We start from the raw sequence: 19,284 nt of genomic DNA, 5'->3' as shown, positions 1-19,284 counted from the left end.
TGTGGGTGTAAATGTGGTTTATATACTAGCATGATTGCTGCTAGATATCTGTGTACTGTGACTTTTGAAGTGGGCGGGGGATCGAACCCATGGCCTTGCATATACCAGGCAAGCACTCTATCACTGCACCACATTCCCATCCCTGTTATGACTTCTTAGCATGAGTGCAATGAAAAATAATAGGAAGAATAACAGTTTCTGTGTGTGGTGACGAGCAACACAGAAACTAACATGGGTTTATGATCTGCACATATGGATGTATATTGTTTATTCCTCACAACATCTCAGTATAGAAAACTCTTATTAATCACATTTTACATATAGAAAACTGAGAGTTGCAGAAGTCAAAAATATGTCAGTGGTTCCACAGATTATAAGTGACAGTGTCAAAACACAATCTTCAGTGATTTCTGATGATATCTCAGGACACAATATTACAGCAATGCTGACTCCCCACACTGATTCTCTGATGTATGCCCACAGATCCAGGGAGACTGAAATCACTGCCACTGCCTCTATAAAACATTTTCCTTTAATTTCATGTGATAAAGACTACCCTATTACTTAATAAAGAAAGGGTCCAAAGGTGAAGTAAAAGCTTCCAGAGATTTCAGAAACATATTTTAGCAGAAAATTATATTTTACTTTAGTGGTTGTCTTTATGTCTCTAAAAATAGTTCTGTATATTATTCAATTGTTTATTATTGAATAAAACAGAAAACTAAGAGTTAGGCACATTAATCACTTCTCTGAACCAAATAATAAAAGTTCAGTTCCCATGAGATAAAGTTACTCTGTGTGTTTTAGTTCTTAAATGATTCTTGTGATAAAATCCCCAATTAATTATTAAATAAATAAGCAAGCCCATATTTACATGGTTCATTTTCTTCTTAACATCAGAACTCTCAGTTGCAGTAAAATGGCCAGTGTTCAATTATCTACAGTCATAGAAGGGATCAGAGTATAAGTAATCCCAAGTGACAGATAATCCAAAAAGCATTCATGTTGGGTTTTAAATTCATTATACGATTCCAGCACATTTACCACCGTAATCATATTTTTTTCCACAGGCTCATATTAAAATCTATTTGTAGTTCTTGAACAGTCCAGTTGACAGCAGGAAGGAGGACCCCAGATACATGCTGGATGACAGGCTATTAGCATGTTTTTTTTTTTTTCCTGTAGATAATTGACATGAAGATAAGATAATCAAGAATTGGTAGTAAAGTTGCATTTCATATTTATTAGGAGTTTTATATGCCCTCATTCTGTAACCATAAGCAAATTCTTTAACTTTCTAAATTTCAGTTCCTTACTTATAAAATGGTGCTAATATCAATACTGACATTTGAAGGGAGTTCTGAAAATTAAATTAAATACACAGTGCCTGACACAAAGTACTCAAAGTTAGCTGTGGTTGTTATTTTTTGTTGTGGCCTTTATCTATTTAATTCTATGATGAATATTGGACTACTGCATACAATCCTATGTATCACTTTTGTTTCCATAAAATGGAAATAATAGATTATTCAGTAAATGACGCAGTATACTACAGGGGCTACTGATAAAATATGCTCCTAGCTGGGTTCAGCAAAAGACAGCTGAGAATACTTTTACTGGACCTAAATGGAAAAAATACCAGAAAACATGGTCTCTTGTTTTAAATTTGGAGCATCATGGATGTTTCAGAATTCAAATTCTAAAATGCAAACTTCTGAAGGTAAAGCACTTTACCAGCAGGGTTTGGAGTGAAAGTGTATGCTCAAACTACTATCTCTGCAGTAAAACAAAAAAGCACTTACAATGAGTAATTTAAAAACTATAAATACCTGCACATCAGCTTAGTCCAGGTTTTAGTTTTAAACGACTTTTTCAAAAAGTAAGTTTTCAGAATTTTAAGGAGTTAGCATTAGAGACAGATCATGAAAATGAATTAAATAGAATGATACCATTAATATCAATTCTACAGCGTTTCATGAATAGTGTGCTACATATCATGGAATTACAGAGTAAGATAACTGGGGAGTTAAAAATCTCCCTTGGTTTATATAAAATGGCTTTGGATAATTTCTTGTTAATGCAACACAAATGGTAATTTGAGCTTAAATTAATATTCCTTAATTTTTCAAAGAAGATAGCAGACATCCTTACTGGTACAATGGTGACGTGGAAAAGGCATTATCCCTTCACCCTTGTTTTCAATCAGGAATTATTTTTTTTATGTCTATATTTCACTGGTGAGTTGGAGTGTATTACTGGGTCTAATTTTTAACATGCTATTAAATTCTTCAGTGCCTTCACCAGTCAGTGGGAAAGATAAACCACAAGCAGTATGACAGGAGATGGAGCTGGTTCTTGAGGAAAAAAACACTAACCTATACCTATATCTTCTCAAAATATACCAGATTACATCAGACTGAAAACAGTCCCCAACAAAAAAAGTAAAAAAATAGAATGTTGATGCATATTGGTGGAAGACAGAAGGAAAGGATTTTCACTACCACTGAACATGTAAGTATAGGAAACATTGCTGACTATAAATCTAATATATCTAAACTAAAGGGTTTAAAATTACAAAGGAAGAATTTGGTGTCACTGACAAACCAGAATTTGCTGAAAATTCTATTAAACAAAAACATCAACCAACACCAAGTCCATCCCGTGGGATGTATTAAAATTTGGGGAATATCTGACATAAGATCATGTTACTGCAGTAAATTGAAGGGCTGTACAGGCAGCAAAAGTAGCATATAAAGACTATGAAAATAAGGATTTTTAAAGAGTATTTAATGTTGTTAAGTTTGAATAAACAATAGTTTTAATCCATTCTAAAATAAAGGAGTAATAGATTTTAAAGCTTTAGTTTTCATAGTACACATTTGAAGAGTCTCCTTATGAGCCAGGCAAGGTGGCCCATGCCTGCAATTCCATTAATTTAGGAGGCTGAGGTAGGAAGATCACATATTTGGGGTCAGCCTCAGCAATTCAGTAAGATCCTAAGCAACTTAGTGAGACTCTCTCTCAAAATAAAATAAAATAGGGCTGAGGATGTAGATCAGTGGTAAAGGACCCCTGAGTTAAGTCCAGGAAGGCAGGCAGGAAGGGAGGGAGGAAGGAAAATACATTATGAAAGACATATATAGACAAAGTGTCATGATTAAAAAATCCATAGAGAATGGAGGGTCCCCCATCCAAAAAATGAGTCTATAAATGAATGAAATATTAAGATCAATCTGATGTAAATTGATCTGTGTTTCTTGTTAGGATGAAAAATAATATACAAGTAGCTCTACATAGATCATCTTATCTCAAATGTGGATCATATACTTTTTTTTCATAGTCTCAAAACCCACATTAAACTACAAAACATATTTTATGAGAGGCTTCATGGACAGGACCCAAGGTAATGAGATAGAAAATAACGCGGAAAATTTATAGCAGATGAAATGTGAAAAGAGTAGCTTGTTTTCAGTTCAATTCTCCTACTAGCAATTATAACAAAGTGGGATTAAGTTTAAAAAATACATTTTAATCACTGAAGAGCAACTTAAATAACTAGGACTTCAAGATCCAAGAAAGAAAGCAGCCCAATGAGAGCAGTATCATTCTATAGGACTTTTCTTGGCGGCGCAATCATAGTGTCAGGTATTTACTTATATACTGCAAAGTATTCCAAGACACTGTTTCAAATTCCTTCAAACTGAAAGAAATAGATAATGAAAAAAAAAACTTGACAATAATTCGTAACTTTTAACATTATCAAACATGGACTTAAAAATTTTAAAACGCTTAAGAAAATACTTAAGGAGGAAAATTGTATTCATAAATTGAAATCAGAGTGACACTTGAGGGGGCAAAGAAAGTAAGATCCTTTGAAGAGAGTAAGATCCTTTTAAAAAGCATAGAATATGGGGCAGATCTTATAAGGAGGCCCAGAAACAGTGAAGAGAGAAGTACAGGGACCAGCACAGAGCAACACTGAAAAACCTTCTGGCCAAGAATTTTCTTAACTAATGAAAGACATTATCCTACAAATTCAAGAACCTCAATAAATGTTAAGCAACACAAATTAAAAGGAAGCTACTTTTAAAGTAGACTGGGAAACAATGACTTCTGGGAATTACTTATCAACAAAAGTGATCAAAGCTAGAAGATACTGAAAGGACATCTTTAAATTGCTTAAAGAAAGAAAAATTTCAAATGACAACTTTCATCCTTGAAGGTAAACACCAGTGTGGGGTGTGTGTGTATCAGTTATCTTAAATATATTATTAAAGTGAGACATGTGTCCTTACACCTAGATGGCTGTTCACCTCGATGACATCCTAATGCCAGCACATTTGCCTTCAGACGACTGGCAAGGTAGAAGTAGAAAAAATAGAAGCCTGAAGTGGAATTCAGGGTAGATGGATAACGACTGAATGATCTGTAATAAATAAACCCCTCAACCTTGTCTTTACTAAAGAGGGCGGGCCTTCTACTCTTTAGCCTTCTTTTCACTCCTTTCTTGATGTCCATGATTTTTCTTTCTGGTTACTATCATAATTAACATAGTTTTCTTGGAGGAACTGAAATCAGGAACAGAATAATATTATTTAACATTTTACACAAAATATTAAAATGCACAAATACTCTATTAGAGATTTGCGGTTTTCATTCTTTGCCACTCCCCCGATCCCCTTGCAGTGCTGGGGACTGAACCCAGGACCTTCTTGCACATGCTGTTCTAAGTGCTCCACTATTGAGTTACACCCCCAAGCCCCATGGCTGTTCTATATCTCCCTGAAGCAGAGGAGCTAGAACATCAAACTCCTTTTACCTTAAGGTCCTAGATTTCGCCAATGAGGTGCACTCATGAAGGGATCAGCAGGCAGAAGTGGGTCTCCTTGCTGGGGGCTGGCTACAGTACTCAACATGGTAGGGTTGAGCCAATTTTATTGGTAGCAGTAAGGCAAGAGCACAGCTCCCTAATTTTTGCTTCCCAGTGATGGCAATCAAAGGTACCAAAACAGATGGGACTTCCATTCCTCCCTCTCTCCAATGGATTTTGTAACCATTTAAGTCTCTACATTAAATTCCTATCTGAAATATCTAGAGTAGTCACAGTTTCCTGCTCTAAATATCAGCATAATTGTCAAAGGAATGGAAAAGAAAGAACACGAATACAGATTTTTTTAAAAAGGTAAAGAGGAGAAAAACAACACATATAAACAGCTCACAGTCATCTATTAGTCTCTGTGTCCTCTATTCTGTACCACTGGTCTGTAAGTCTACTTTGGTGCCAATACCATGCTGCTTTTGTTACTATTGCTCTGTAGTACAGTTTAAGGTCTGGTATAGTGATGCCAACTGCTTCACTCTTCCTGCTAAGGATTGCTTTAGCTATTCTGGGTCTCTTATTTTTCCAGATGAATTTCATGACTGCTTTTTCTATTTCTATGAGGAATGTCATTGAGATTTTTATCAGAATTGCTTTAAATCTGAATAGTGCTTTTGGAAGTATGGTCATTTTGACAATATTAATTCTGCCTATCCAAGAACAAGGTATTAGAAGAAAAGTAGGTCCAAATCTCCATCGTGTGAGATTAGGCCCCAACTTCCTCAATAAGACTCCTATCGCACAAGAATTAATATCAAGAATTAATAAATGAAATGAAATCAAACTAAAAAGCTTCTTCTCAGCAAAATAAACAATCAGCGAGGTGAACAGAGAGCCAACTAAATGGGAACAAATTCTTACCATATGCATGTCAGATACAGCACTAATCTCTAGGATATATAAAGTACTCAAAAACCTTAACATCAAAAAAATAAATAACCCAATCAATAAATGGGCAAGGAACTGAACAGACACTTCTCAGAAGAGGATATACAATCAATCAACAAACATATAAAAAAAGTTCAACATCTCTAGCAATTAGAGAAACGCAAATCAAAACTACTCTGATTTCATTTCACATTAGTCAGACTAGCACCTATCGAGAATATAAACAATAATAAGTGCTGGTGAGGATGTGGGGAAAAAGGCACACTCATACATTGCTGGTGGGACAGCAAATTGGTGTAGCCAATATGGAAAGCAGTATGGAAATTCCTTGGAAAACTTGGAATTGTACCACCATTTGACCCAGCTATCCCACTCCTTGTTCTATACCCAAAGGACTTAAAAACAGCATACTACAGGGACACAGCCACATCAATGTTTATAGCAGCACTATTCACAAAAGCTAAACTGTGGAACCAACGTAGATGAATGGGTAAAGAAAATGTGATATATATATACACATGGAATATTGCTCAGCATTAAAAGAGAATAAAATCATGGAATTTGCAGGTAAATGGATGGAGTTGGAGAATATAATGCTAAGTGAAATTAGCCAATCCCCCCAAACCAAATGCCCAATGTTTTCTCTTATATAAGGATGCTGATCCATAATGTGCTGTGAGGAGGGGTGGGTGGGAGTAAATGAACTCTAGATAGGGCAAAGGGGAAAAGAGAAGGGAGGGGGCATAGGAGTAGGAAAGTTGGTGGAATTTGATGGTCATCATTACCCTAAGTACATGTATGAAGCTAGATGTGACTCTATTTTGTGTACAACCAGAGATATGGAAAATTGTGCTCTATATGTGTAATATGAATTGTAATGTGTTCTGTTGTCATATATAACAAATCAAAAGATTTTAAAAATTCCTTTTAATTCAAATGATGTGTATGAAGAAAAACAGGGCAAGGCAAGCTGGAACACACCTGTAATCCCAATGACTTGGCAGGAGGATTAGCAAGATCCTGTCTTAAAATAAAAGGGAAAAAAGGCTGTGAGTGTGTTAGGAGTAGAGCACACCCCAGTACTACAACAACAAAATCAAAAAAGAAAAAAGGAAACATGGAAGTAAAAAAATCTATTAGTTTCATTTAGTATTTCAAACACTATTTTTTGGAGATAGTTAGATGGTTTATGAGTTACCAAGACTTCTTAAATGTGTAAGGTGGCTGGCCATTCACATGAAAACTTGCAACAGGGAGATCTCAGAGATGGGAACCTGGCAAGAAATCTCAACCACTCTCCTTTGTAGAACAGGGAATTTGGGTCAGAAGGCCCATTGATTAGAAGAGGAGAATAAATCTGTGAGCATCTAGGAACCACTGGTCATCATGGAACACAAGCCATAGTGTGGAATCCAAGTATTTAAGGTCAAAATTATTTATTTTTGGTAACAGGATTGAACCCAGAGTGCTTAACCACTGAGCCACATCTTCAGCCCTTTTATATATTTTATTTAGAGACAGGGTCTTGCTGAGTTGTCTGGAACCTAAGTTGCTGAGGCTGCCTTGGCCTCCAGAGCTACTGGGATTACAGGGGTGCACCACCACGCCTGGCCAGAATCCTTTTTAACTAACTCATCCCTTCAACCTGCTTTTAAATAGTGGCAATATCTCCTTTGCTAAGATATCTTCATAGCAATAAGTGGGGTGAACAGTGGAGTACAGATGTGAAGTATCATCTGACAAGTTTGGAGAACAGCTTTTAACATCTGGAACCAGAAATGTTGGAGGTAGAACAATGGAATGAACTTTTCTAAAGTGTTCATTTTGTTCATTACTACTTTCCAAATACCTGGAACATTTGTGGAATAAATTTGTGAGCGGAGGTTGGTGCTTTAGGTGCTTCTCTCCTGTCTGCTCATTTCTCCCTCTGATATCTCCTTTGGTCATTACACTGACCATTTCATCTGGCATAATGTTGTGGTTTTACACCAAAAGGAAGAATATTAAGTGTATGTGTGTGTGTGTATATGTGTGTGAAAGAGAGAAAGAGAGACTGCATACAAGCTTAAGCTGAATCACGTTAAAAATCAAGGGTAAAAAACTAATCACATCATTTTACCCTAGAACATTCTAACAGATTCAGCAACTGATCTAAATGACTAGTTTTATTACCTTGGCCATTTGATAATGGCCTGTTAAAACAACCTAATCAATGATCAATTGTTCTCATCTCTGCTCCCCTGTTAAATGAGAATTTCAATAAGCAAAGAAATCACATTAGTAGATTCAACTTCTTTTAAAATGAAGAAAGAGAAGAATAAGCATGAACTTGAAATGAGCTGTAAGAATCATCTGTCAGACAACCGAGAAGCTGTCTGACAAAGCTTTGTTAAATACAGTATGCGATTTCTTTCATTTCATCATTATCCTGATATTAAATAGATGGAAATTCTCAAAACCCTGCTTGTCAGATACTGAAGACAGAGGAATTAAATTGGGTAAACTTATGTTTTTCATGTTGAGAAGCCATACAGGTCTTATATATATAACTGCTTAAAAATCAACATATAGAGAAGGCTCTGAGAAAAAATTCATTTTGCCATTGAAACACTGTGGTATTGACTTGCTAAAACCCTCTTATTCTTTTCCTATGTCCATGTTTGCTTGTGTGGATTTTGTTTTTAGACTGTATCAACTTTTGCTCTGCCTGAACTCTTTAGTGAACTATTTTATCTAAAAAATAATACATAAATCTGACTGTGTTCTATTTGTGCTTCAGATAAAAACAATATGATATGAAAAGATTTAATACACTGTTCTCAGGGAAAAGAATTCTGAGTTATGAATTACCAGTAAAAAGTATTAATAATGTTTCAAAAAATATCTAAAAATAATTCACGTTGATGATAGATTCACAAGCCTGACTCTGGTGTTTAAGAAAGCATTCAGGATTTATAATTTGAATAGCAAACATATGGCACCATTCAAAACAAAAAAAGCACTGAAGCAAATAATTCATTAAAAATGCAAATGAATACAAGTGAACTTGCTTAGAGAAAGCAAGTCAGGGAACGAAAAGGCTCTAACGGGGTGAGGACTGCTCACAGGGGAGAATTCTGATGAGGTCAAGTGCAGCTCTTGGAGCTGTAGGCTCCTTATTAATAAGGACCAGTTCTGAATTTTATTACTGAGCTTTGTTCATACGGTGATGATTTCAGATGAGGTGTTATGGATTGTCTGAAGATCTGACCTTGGAACTATTTTATGGTCATGTGATATATTGCCTTTTATGGAGAAAGTAGGCAGTTCTATATAGATAGATCATTCATATTATCAAAAAAGAAAGAGAAAGCTGGGCTGGGTTGGGGAGGGGGTCAGGGAATGAAGAGACTTCCCCTGTGAAACAGTTCATGCCTTTTCAATAGTTTAAGCAATTACGCGTGTAATACATTAGAATAGATCATAAATCAATTAGTGAATCTTCCTAGAAAGCCATATACTCCTAAAATAAATCACATGATGCCCCTTTTACAATAAAATTCAATACTGATAAACTCAGTTATTTAGAATTTGTCACTGGAGTAATGTCAGAATCTTGTGACTTATAATCAGTATAATAAAAATCTTTCACTTTCTTTACAGAGCGCACTGTCATCACACCAAACCAATATTGAGTATTTATAAAGACTTGAGGGTCAGACAGGCATGTCCTACCATCCATTGATATCGTTAAATGCTACCAGCTCAAGCCCCTGAAACTAACCAACACAGCAAGACTGACCATGACCTTGACAGTTTTATTATTTTCATTAGCATCAAGTAAATCATTAGTTCTAAAGTTTTCAGTGATTTGTTTAAAACCTTTTTTGAAAATGTGTTTTGGAAAAAGCATTAAGTAAAATGAAATATTAAAAGTTATAACTCTGGCCTTATAAACTTGCATATATCTAGAATCATTGCTAAATGCCATTTTCAAAATATCTTTATTTTGTTTATTTATTGTTATGTGGTACAGAGGATGGAACCCAGTGCCTCACATGGGTGAAACAAGCGCTCTGCCACTGAACCACAACCCCAGCCTGTAAATGCCATATTTTTAATTAAGCATTTCAATGATAAAATATGCAATGAAAACACAATCAAGAACAATTAGAGTATTGTTTTGACACTGGTCATCTTAATTTTTCAAATACTATCTGCAAGAGAATACTTAAACGATGAGAACACCATAATCATTGCCAAATTAGAAAGACCAGCAACCATTTGATTTTTAATGGAAAAAAGAATTTGAATAGATTGAATTTCATAATATTTGATACATGCAAAAGAATACAACTAACGTAAGTAGGTTCTTAAGCATAAAATGAATGCCCACGATTAGCTTTTCTTCTTCTGGTACATATTCAATCCCTTGTAAGTTTATAAATATCAATTTTATAGCATCCTACAAATTTTGATATGTAGTATTTTTATCATAGGGTCCTAGTTATAAAAGTCTTTTACATACTTTTTTATTTGATTCATGAGTAACTGATAAAGATGTTGAATTTCAACTTTTTAAAATGTTATTGTCATTAAATGCAGTGGTGGGAAAATGTGGTGTGGCAGGAAATATTTAGAAATTTGATGAAGATAGCTTTATTGCATATGTTGTGAGATCCATTTTCCCAATTATTGTATCATCCTTGAAAGAATGATGTTGTAGTCAGGCTTGTGTTGCTATGACCAAAATACCTGACAAGAATAACTTACAGGAAGAAACTTTTTGGGGACCTCATGGTTTTAGAGGTCTCAGATCATAGAGATCTGGGTTCACTGCTCTGGGCCCAAGGTGAGGCAGCTTACCATGGCCAATAGGCTAGACAGTGGAAAGTAGGTCCCCTCATGGTGGCCCAAAAGACAGGGGAAAGGAAGATGCAACCTTCCAGGGTACACCCTATGAGCCACCTCCTCTAGCCATGCCCCACCTGCCTATGGTTACCACCCCCCAGTCAATGAATTCAAACTAGGATGGACTGATAAGGTTATGGCTCTCACAATCATTTCACCTCCCAACATTTCTGCCTTCACTGAGCTTTGGAGAACGCCTCACACCCAAATAACAACATATGCCTACTTTCTAAATTGTCTGATGCAGGGATCTATATACACCTATGTTTACAACATAATAAATAGAATAATCACTAATCTTTACTAGCTTTCTCGGCTTGCATAAAAACAGCTGACCAAGGTGAATTGAAATCTACCTCTAAGTGGTAGAAGGTTTTTCAAATTTTTATGTTCAATTAACCTCACTTTATATATATCCATGTTATTTTTTAGATGCTTTTAAGTTTAGAATTGCACTATTGCCCTGATAAAGTCTGTAGTAAAACTCTCTCTCTACCTAATTATGTTTTCTGGACTGAAATCTGAATGGTCAGAAATTTCCATGGCCAACCTGTCACTGTTAGGTTTACTTTCGACTTCTGTTTTCAGGTTTAGGTATTTTTCCTGTAAACCACATATAATTGCTCTTTCAGACCCAAACTACTCTATTTTACCACATAATCATCCCACTTTTTCCCAGTCCCCAAACTGGGTTTTTAATCTTTCATTGCATGGTATAATTCTGTTCATCACACTGCTGAAAAGGTCAATGTGTTCACTCACCAGTGGCATGTAGGTGTGTGTTTGTCTTCTCCAGACTGAGCACCCTCAGTCTATAGAGTTCTTAGCCCACAAACAATTCCCCCAAGACAATTTGCGCCGCAGTACTAACAGAGAACACATCATACATGAGTGGCCCAATGGACACTGTGTCAGATAACGATACCAAGGATGGAAGAACAGAATTCTTAGACACAAAAGATTCAATTTTGCAAGTGCACACTTTGCAACAACTGTAGTAAATTTTCTCAAATGTACTACTTCAACTATAATGCACAAATCAATAACAACTAATATGTTGACTTTTTTTTTTCCCCAGAATGGAAATACGTTCACTAAAATCTCACTAAGAAATGAGCTACATTGATTTAGACTGTTCTTTTAGGCACTAGAGGTTAAACTCAGGGCACTTTACCACTGAACTACATCCTCAGGCATATATATATATATATATATATATTTTTTTTTTGAGACAAGGTCTTCCTAAGTTGCTGAGGGTCATCCTTAAATGCCAAGGCTGTCCTCAAATTTCTGATCCTCCTGCCTCAGCCTCCACAGTCACTGGGATTACAGGTATGTGCTACACCAGCAGGACTATTCAATTTGAAAATATATTCACAAGTATTATTTGCATCCTAATTTTGCACCACAGACAGTTTAGTAATAAATGCTTTTTAATTAATACCAGTCCAATTAAAAACAAAACAAAAGCTTCACCTAATGGTCACACACCACTTTTTTGCAAAAAAAAAAAAAAAAAAAAAAAGCATAAAATCTGCAACAATTATGCAGTGAAATATGGTAATTATGTCTTTTGTCTTTAGTCCACAGTGTTAGTTATCTATTGCTGCATGACAAATGACTACACCTGTGTTGGCTTAAAAAAACACAAATTTGTTATTGTGTGGGATCAGGGTTAGGAGTCCAGCACATTTTAGCTGGGACTGACCTCCGTCTTTAGAGGCTGCTCTCAGGTCCTTGCAATGTGGCAATCTAAGACTTAACTTTCTAAGATTTGTTTTTTCCCTTCTAAGATGCATGCCCTTATACTAAACTAGGAAAATTATGCTTGTAAAAGACTCGTGTATGTACCTCAAGCCCACTGAAATAATTTATCTCAAAGTCAACCATGCAATCTAACAACCAAACTGACAGTTCCAGGGATTACAGAGGGCATGCACCCTGGGCTCAGGCCAATCAGAATTCAGGGACCTACTACATTCACTTACATTTATTATAAAATCAATGGCTTTGGGGATTTACTTGCATTCTCTTTACTTTCACCTTCTACTTGTTCTCTCTGTTCATTTGTTCTCATTTCTGACAAAATACAGAGAAAAGGAATTGCTTTTCTGTTTGTGTGTTGTCTTTTTTTTGAGGGGGGGGGGTACCAAGGATTGAACCCAGGGGCACATAAACCCTTAGCCACATCCCCAGCTTGTTTTATATTTTATTTAGAGATAAGTCTTGCTAAGTTGCTTAGAGGCTTGCTAAGTTGCTGATGTTGGCTTTGAACTCACAGTCCTCCTGCCTCAGTCTCCTGAGCTGCTGGAATTACAGGCAAATGAAGCAGGGGCCATTTGGGGACTTTTGATTACAGGACTCCTATTCTTTTAATAGCCTTATATTTTTAACTAAGCATAATCACATACAAACAACATAAGGGCATTAGAAAACTAACTCTCAATAACTCCTCTGAACTTACAGTACTGTAGTCCAATATTTTAGTTCTAGCACTTCATAAACATCTTACAAATCAAATATTATTAGTAATAGCATTTTAAGAAAAATTGTGTATGAATTTATGAACTATTTATCAACTTGTTTAGTCATCATTTTTATTTTTCAGGTTACCCTTATGGTATTATTCTATTTGTTTCTCAAGTATTAACAAGTTTTACTTTTAGAATGAATTACCTTTACTTTAGGTCTCTCAGGTTTTATCCATTCAAAACTGTCAGAATTGTATTGAGTTATGACACAACTTTATGTGGACATTTTTTTCTCTGCACTTTAAAAATATTATCCCACTGCCTTCCAGCTGCCATTGTTGATATTGAGAAGTTAGATTTCAGTGTAGTGGTGTTTTCTGTGTAAAGTGGTCTATTTTTCTTGCTACTGTAATAAAGTTCTTTGCCTTCACTTTTTGTTGCTGTTGTTGTTGTTCAGTTTTAACAGTTAGCTTAACCACTGAGACAACTATACAAATTTGTAATATGTCCAATTATAAAAATTCTATTTGATTCTCAATCTCAACTAGACCTGGTCTAACACTGACCTTGACCTTGGGAAATTACAGCTATGGCTTCACGATGAAGACTGTGTTTTTGTGTAAATTTGTTGATGGAGAAAATAACAACAGGAAGGATCTAGCCATCTCCCTGACTTGTTCCTTTCTCTGTCCTGTAATAGGACAACTCTGGAGTACCTCCTTATCCACACTGCTGGAAAGAGCAGTATTTATAACGAACTGACCAAATCACTGTCATTAACTGTGGACTTTTTTTTTTTAAGTTGTTTTCTGTCTTTCTCTGAAGGTTATTTTAATACCAACTTATATCATAAATATCAAAGTTTTTCCATAATGCTTAGGTATTTCCCCATATTTTGAATAAAATACATCCCAAATAAATAAAATGCAGCTCACCCTGCATATTAAGTCCCACCTTGGTGACAGAGCTGGATAGGCCATCAAAGCCACCCTCTCATACAACAATAAAATGAACATAGTTTTATTCAGGCTTAACTATATAATTCAAACAACAAAATTGAAAAAAAAAAAAGTATGACTTCAAATTAAGTGGAATATTGCCAAAGTACTCTCACCAACAATTTACCATGCCGGTACACTGCTGAACATGTGGACAGATATGAAGAGATTTCTTTTTCTTTTTAAAGTTGGCTAAACTCTTACCAGGAATATGCTTGCTTACTTTTTCCTGAATTTCACTGAGACATTCTCACACCTTATTCTGCGTCCCAGAAGAAGTCAGGGAACACAGAATAGATTACTTGCTATAGAGCTGTTTGGTATATTCTTCCCTGGGTCTAGAGTATTCTCCCTCCCCCCACTACATCCTTATTACATGTAACCTATTAGCTACTTTTCTTACTATTTTAACCATCATAAAGAACTTTGTGATAAAACAGTAATAACTCCACTGGCATTTTCCCCTGACCTTCAAAATCTGAAACAGTGTTAATGGATGTCTCTCATGAATCTTAGACTCTTAATGGGTCATAAGAGTTGCAGTGATTTTATCCCTGGCTTTGGAAAAGCATGAACTCTAAGTAAACTTAATTAAATTACCTAGTCTACAACTTTTACTCACAATAGAAAATTATATTCTATATGAACAACCACATAAAATTATACAGAGGCTAATAAAAGGGAAAAATCTTTTTTTTTTTTTTCCGTTTTCCTACAGGGGCCGCAGAGACATAAAATTTAACCTTAAAAATTCAGGGTTTCTGAAGTAAAACTAGACTTTCTCATTTGGACATGGCATGGAATTGTTCTGGTAGGCAAAACTAAACTAAGATGAAAGGAAGTAAAAGATATAAAGTGCAAGACTTCTATTAATTATTTTTAAATGTTTCTGGCTTGGATTATCCAGAATTGGTTCTATGCTAAACACTGTTCGTAATTCCTCAGTCTCAGTCCTAGTTACAATCTCACCGGCTCATGATTCTCAATGACTTTGCAGTCTGACCTCTACTTTTTGTCAAGGAGAGACTTTCTAAGAGGAAAAGACAAGAAAAAGTAAGACAGGGCAAGGGGCCCAAGAGTGACATGGGAAGAGCTGCTATTTATATGCGTGTTTACAGAAGGCCTGTCTGATAAAGGGAGACCTGGTCTACACCTGAGTAAAGCCAGGCTGGTGTCCTTATGAAAAGACCTATAGCAGGAACTGTAAGTGCCAGGAGAGGCAGCCTTCTGGGAGGACTTGAAGAATTCCAAGAAGGCCAACAGAGGTAGAGCAGGACACAGTGAGGACAACGGCTCAGACAGAAGAATGAGGAGCCAGGTCACACAGGGTCTTTCAGGAGATGGCAAGGATTTGGGATTTTGAGAAGGGAAGTCTTTGAATAGCAGTGGGACAGTGTTGGGTTTGTATTTTTAAAAAAGATCATTTGGGCTATGATGGGGATGATTGGTTATAGAAGAGCAATAATTTTCTACAGTTCACAAGAAAGTCCAAACTACTTAGAGTGTCAATTAAGACACATTAAAACAAAGGATTAATCTAAATTCTCCAACTTACTGATGACCACTGGATGCTCAGGGAATATCACATTTCCTTTCCTGTTTTTGTTTTGTTTTGTTTCCTGCTCACGCAAATTTTTTATACCCAAATTATCATTTCTTCTTTTCCCTGGCAGAATCCTATTCATGCTAAGTGAGTCGGCTCAGATACCCTGGCTTGGTGAAGGCTACTTTTACAGTCTAGGATATTTTCTTCTTTCCTAACACTGTGAGTGTGGCACAAACCTAAGACACCAAAAAGGAAATACAAAATAGGTAGGAAGGCACTGCAGGCAACTGCTATATATAACTCTAAGCTAACACGTGAATGTTAAGATTCCCCATAAGAAGGAGCAGAGGCCAGATATTAAAACACACCAAGTGTTGCAGCTTTTAGAATTTGTCTAGCAGGCTTTCTGGTTGTCACTAGAAGGTCATCTGCCCACCACAGGAAACACACATACACACACAGAGTAAAACTACAATATGTGAAATGAGGAGAAATGTCTTGACAAAAAGAAGTATATAAAAGCACATAATTCTATCTACATCAGCCTTGCTATTCAGAGGGGGTAGAAGATATCAACCAAAGCAACAGTAAATTATTCAAAGCAGTAGAGAGTCTTAATGCTAAAACCACCTCTGTCTACACCAGAGTTCCACAAACTGAGGGCTTTGGGCCAAATCCAAGCAGGCAAGTTTGGAAATTAAGGACATGAAACCTAGCTGTGACCACTCATTTACACAAAGTCTAGGACTACTTTCACAGTATTCCACAGAGCCCAATCATTGAAGCAGATCTTATAGACCACGCGTCTCTCACAGCCTGAGATATTTTACTGTTCAAAACAAGTTTGCTAGCCCTGTCTTACCCAACTCTCTCTCAATCTCCTCAACTCCTCAGGCTTCTCAAATAAGTCCTATTTCTTCAGTTCCCTGCTATTTCTTCTGCCTAGAGCATGTCTCCCTACCTCCTCTGCCAGACTAAGCCCACTCCTGCTTCATTCAGCCCAAGGTCAGTTCTCAGAGATGCTCCTCAATATCCACTGGGCACATGCGTCCTTTCTGGCCCACATCAACTCATGTGTACCTAGAACCTGACACATAGCCCTCATGCTATTGTTATTTACATCCTTGCCACCCCAATTAAACATGGAATCCATGAGCACAGGAAGTGTTTTTGGGCTTTGTATTTCTTCTCCCAATGAACAAACCTAACTTTTCAACATATTTGATGAACATTAGACTCTAGACTGAGAGTTTAATGAATCAGAAGAGAATTCAAATTTTGTTTATGTCTCAAATTACAACTCAACAAGGTCATTAAGTTTGGAGAAAAATAATTCTTTATAAAAAATTTTATAAAGAATTATTCCTCTTAAAGGTCTATGATAGGTCTTAGGTCCCTAAGAGGAATTGCCTCCAAGTAGTGATGGGGTTTACTCTGTCACTTCCTGCAGCTTCCAGATGCCTCTAGTCATGATTCACCAGGATTTACCCATTCACTTCCAAATTTGTTGCTTCAAAAAACTACTTAGAGAGCTGGAAAGCAAAACAAACCTGAGGCAAAACTGAAACTGGTGCCTAAAATTAGAATAAATAGGACTTTAAGGGGCTGTGGGATCTTTCTTTCACAGGTGCGTAAACACTGCTGCTCTCTCAAAGGCAATTTTTCTAAATTTCAGGTTCTTGGCTTTATTCTAAATGGCGGGGGGGGGGGATTGTTTGGTTTTGGTGGTGGTGGTGGTGAGGTGTTTCTGTTTTGTTTTAATCAGAAACCTAGTGTGAATAACAGAACTATTATGGGAGGGAAAAATACCATGGCCTGTTTAAAGAAAAATACCCACACAGTATCTCTGTCTTTAAGAAAGCATAGACACTACTATTAAGAAATACGTTGCCCTTATTATTACATTAAAAAATAAAACATGCACATAATTTTAATAAAGTCTGATATCTTAAAATGTATATGTATAAAATAGATGAAAAATTTTAATGTACTTATTTATAATCACTAATGCCCAAATTGATTGTACCAAATGTATTCCCAAATGCCCAAATGTATAATCATTAATACCTCAATTTTTTTATCTTCCCTGGAGATCAAAAAAAAAAAAAATCAAAGTCAAATTTCTGGAGACATTACCAAATGAAAATTAAACAAGAATTAAGTATGTTGTAGAAGGGTGAATTAAGGCAAACTATTCCATTTTTGTAACAGATTTATAAAGACAAATTTAAGTTTTACATATGCATTTTGGTATTGTACATAGTGATCAAATACTATTTTCTGTGCAAGATAAAAATATTTTAAATAATATTTTTTAAAAAAATGTTTCCTAAAGCTTAAAGCACAAATTACTGTCATTTCTTCATCCTTTTTCCTTATAATTAATGCTGAAGAGCCAAAAAATATTCCAACCTATTCACTCAAAAACAAAATCCAAGCAAAGACATCATATAAATACTAAGGAAACCAAAGTCAAAGATGTTGCTTATCACACAGAGTAGTAAAAAGTACCCACCATATGCAAGGTCTCATTTATACTGACAGACGTAATTTTCCACACTGGCTTTCCTTTATCAATGTACAGGTAACTTACAAAAATCCTGTCCTCTTTCCACCACAGGGCCATGATTGTTCTTTTCCCAGTTTTTATGTTAGAGTGCTAAATGGAGGGTAGAACTAATTCTTAACTCAAGTAATATGGCATTATGTTCTCTATATGACAATAACAAATTTCACTGCAAACCAGAAATGAAGAGCTCGATGTGTGGCTTTGTCTACAAAATACAAAGAAAATTTAAAATTAAGGGCTTGTGGAATGGAATGCTCACATTTAATTTTACCTTCACTACTTTTCAAAGAGGAAGTGCAGGGCTGCTGGGATCCAGGTGAGGATGGGGTGGGGGGTCCCCTCCTTGTTCTTCCTTGGTTGGGTTCAGGACTAAAACTGCCTGTACACCCATCAATGCACTTGAAATACTAACCTTGGTAGACAAACCCTTAAGTTTATATAACTCCTGTGTAACATTTGAAAAAGACACCTGTTTTGGAGTTTTCTGAACTTTATTTTCCTAAATCATTCTGTTTTTTGTTTGTTTGTTTGTTTGTTTGTTTTTACTTTTGGACAATTATGGCCAACCAGAATATAGTCACATAGAGACTCAAATGAAATTACAAAAATAAAGACATGTGCACTTACATTTTAATTTATTGTACCAAATGTATATGGATTTAAGGAACGGAATAATCCTTTTCAAAACAAGCAAATGAATTTAGTGAATAAGGACAGAAATAGTTTTCAAAGGCCTGACACCTAAGGTTTTTGTTTCAAAACATTCTATGAAAAATGTCAAGTGCAGTCTATAAAACCTGATTTTATAGACTCTGAATTTTTTTTCTACTGGCAAAAGGACATTTAAGTAATCATATTCTATCAGCCCATAGTTTACTGCAGAGGTAGCCTGGCAGAATTAGAGTATTTGAATTGCAAGAGCCAATAAGAAAATCCAAAATCAATGCCTCTTATGTTTTGATATTTTAATCTTATGAACATTTCTAAGTCTCATCCATCAACAGAGTCCATCATTTATGAATTAAAGCAGGTTATTGAAGGTG

The 19,284-nt window shown here is 35.8% G+C and overlaps 1 protein-coding gene and 1 non-coding gene across 17 annotated transcripts in view; one reads left to right on the top strand and one right to left on the bottom strand.

Annotated features, from left to right (window-relative positions):
• The window catches only part of Klf12 (Kruppel like factor 12), a 430,087-nt gene that overhangs the window by 160,012 nt on the left and 250,791 nt on the right, over positions 1–19,284 (bottom strand). The gene's annotated exons all lie outside the window — the stretch shown is intronic.
• LOC125616330 lies at positions 16,042–16,101 on the top strand. The gene has a single exon (XR_007346955.1). It is a non-coding gene; the product is annotated as a U7 small nuclear RNA (small nuclear RNA).

The sequence above is a fragment of the Marmota marmota genome, unplaced genomic scaffold (assembly GCF_001458135.2).
Source record: "Marmota marmota marmota unplaced genomic scaffold, marMar, whole genome shotgun sequence".
Classification (NCBI taxonomy): domain Eukaryota; kingdom Metazoa; phylum Chordata; class Mammalia; order Rodentia; family Sciuridae; genus Marmota; species Marmota marmota.
The sequence above is the reverse complement of the archived record's forward strand: the minus strand, read 5'-3'. Positions and strand labels throughout refer to the sequence as shown.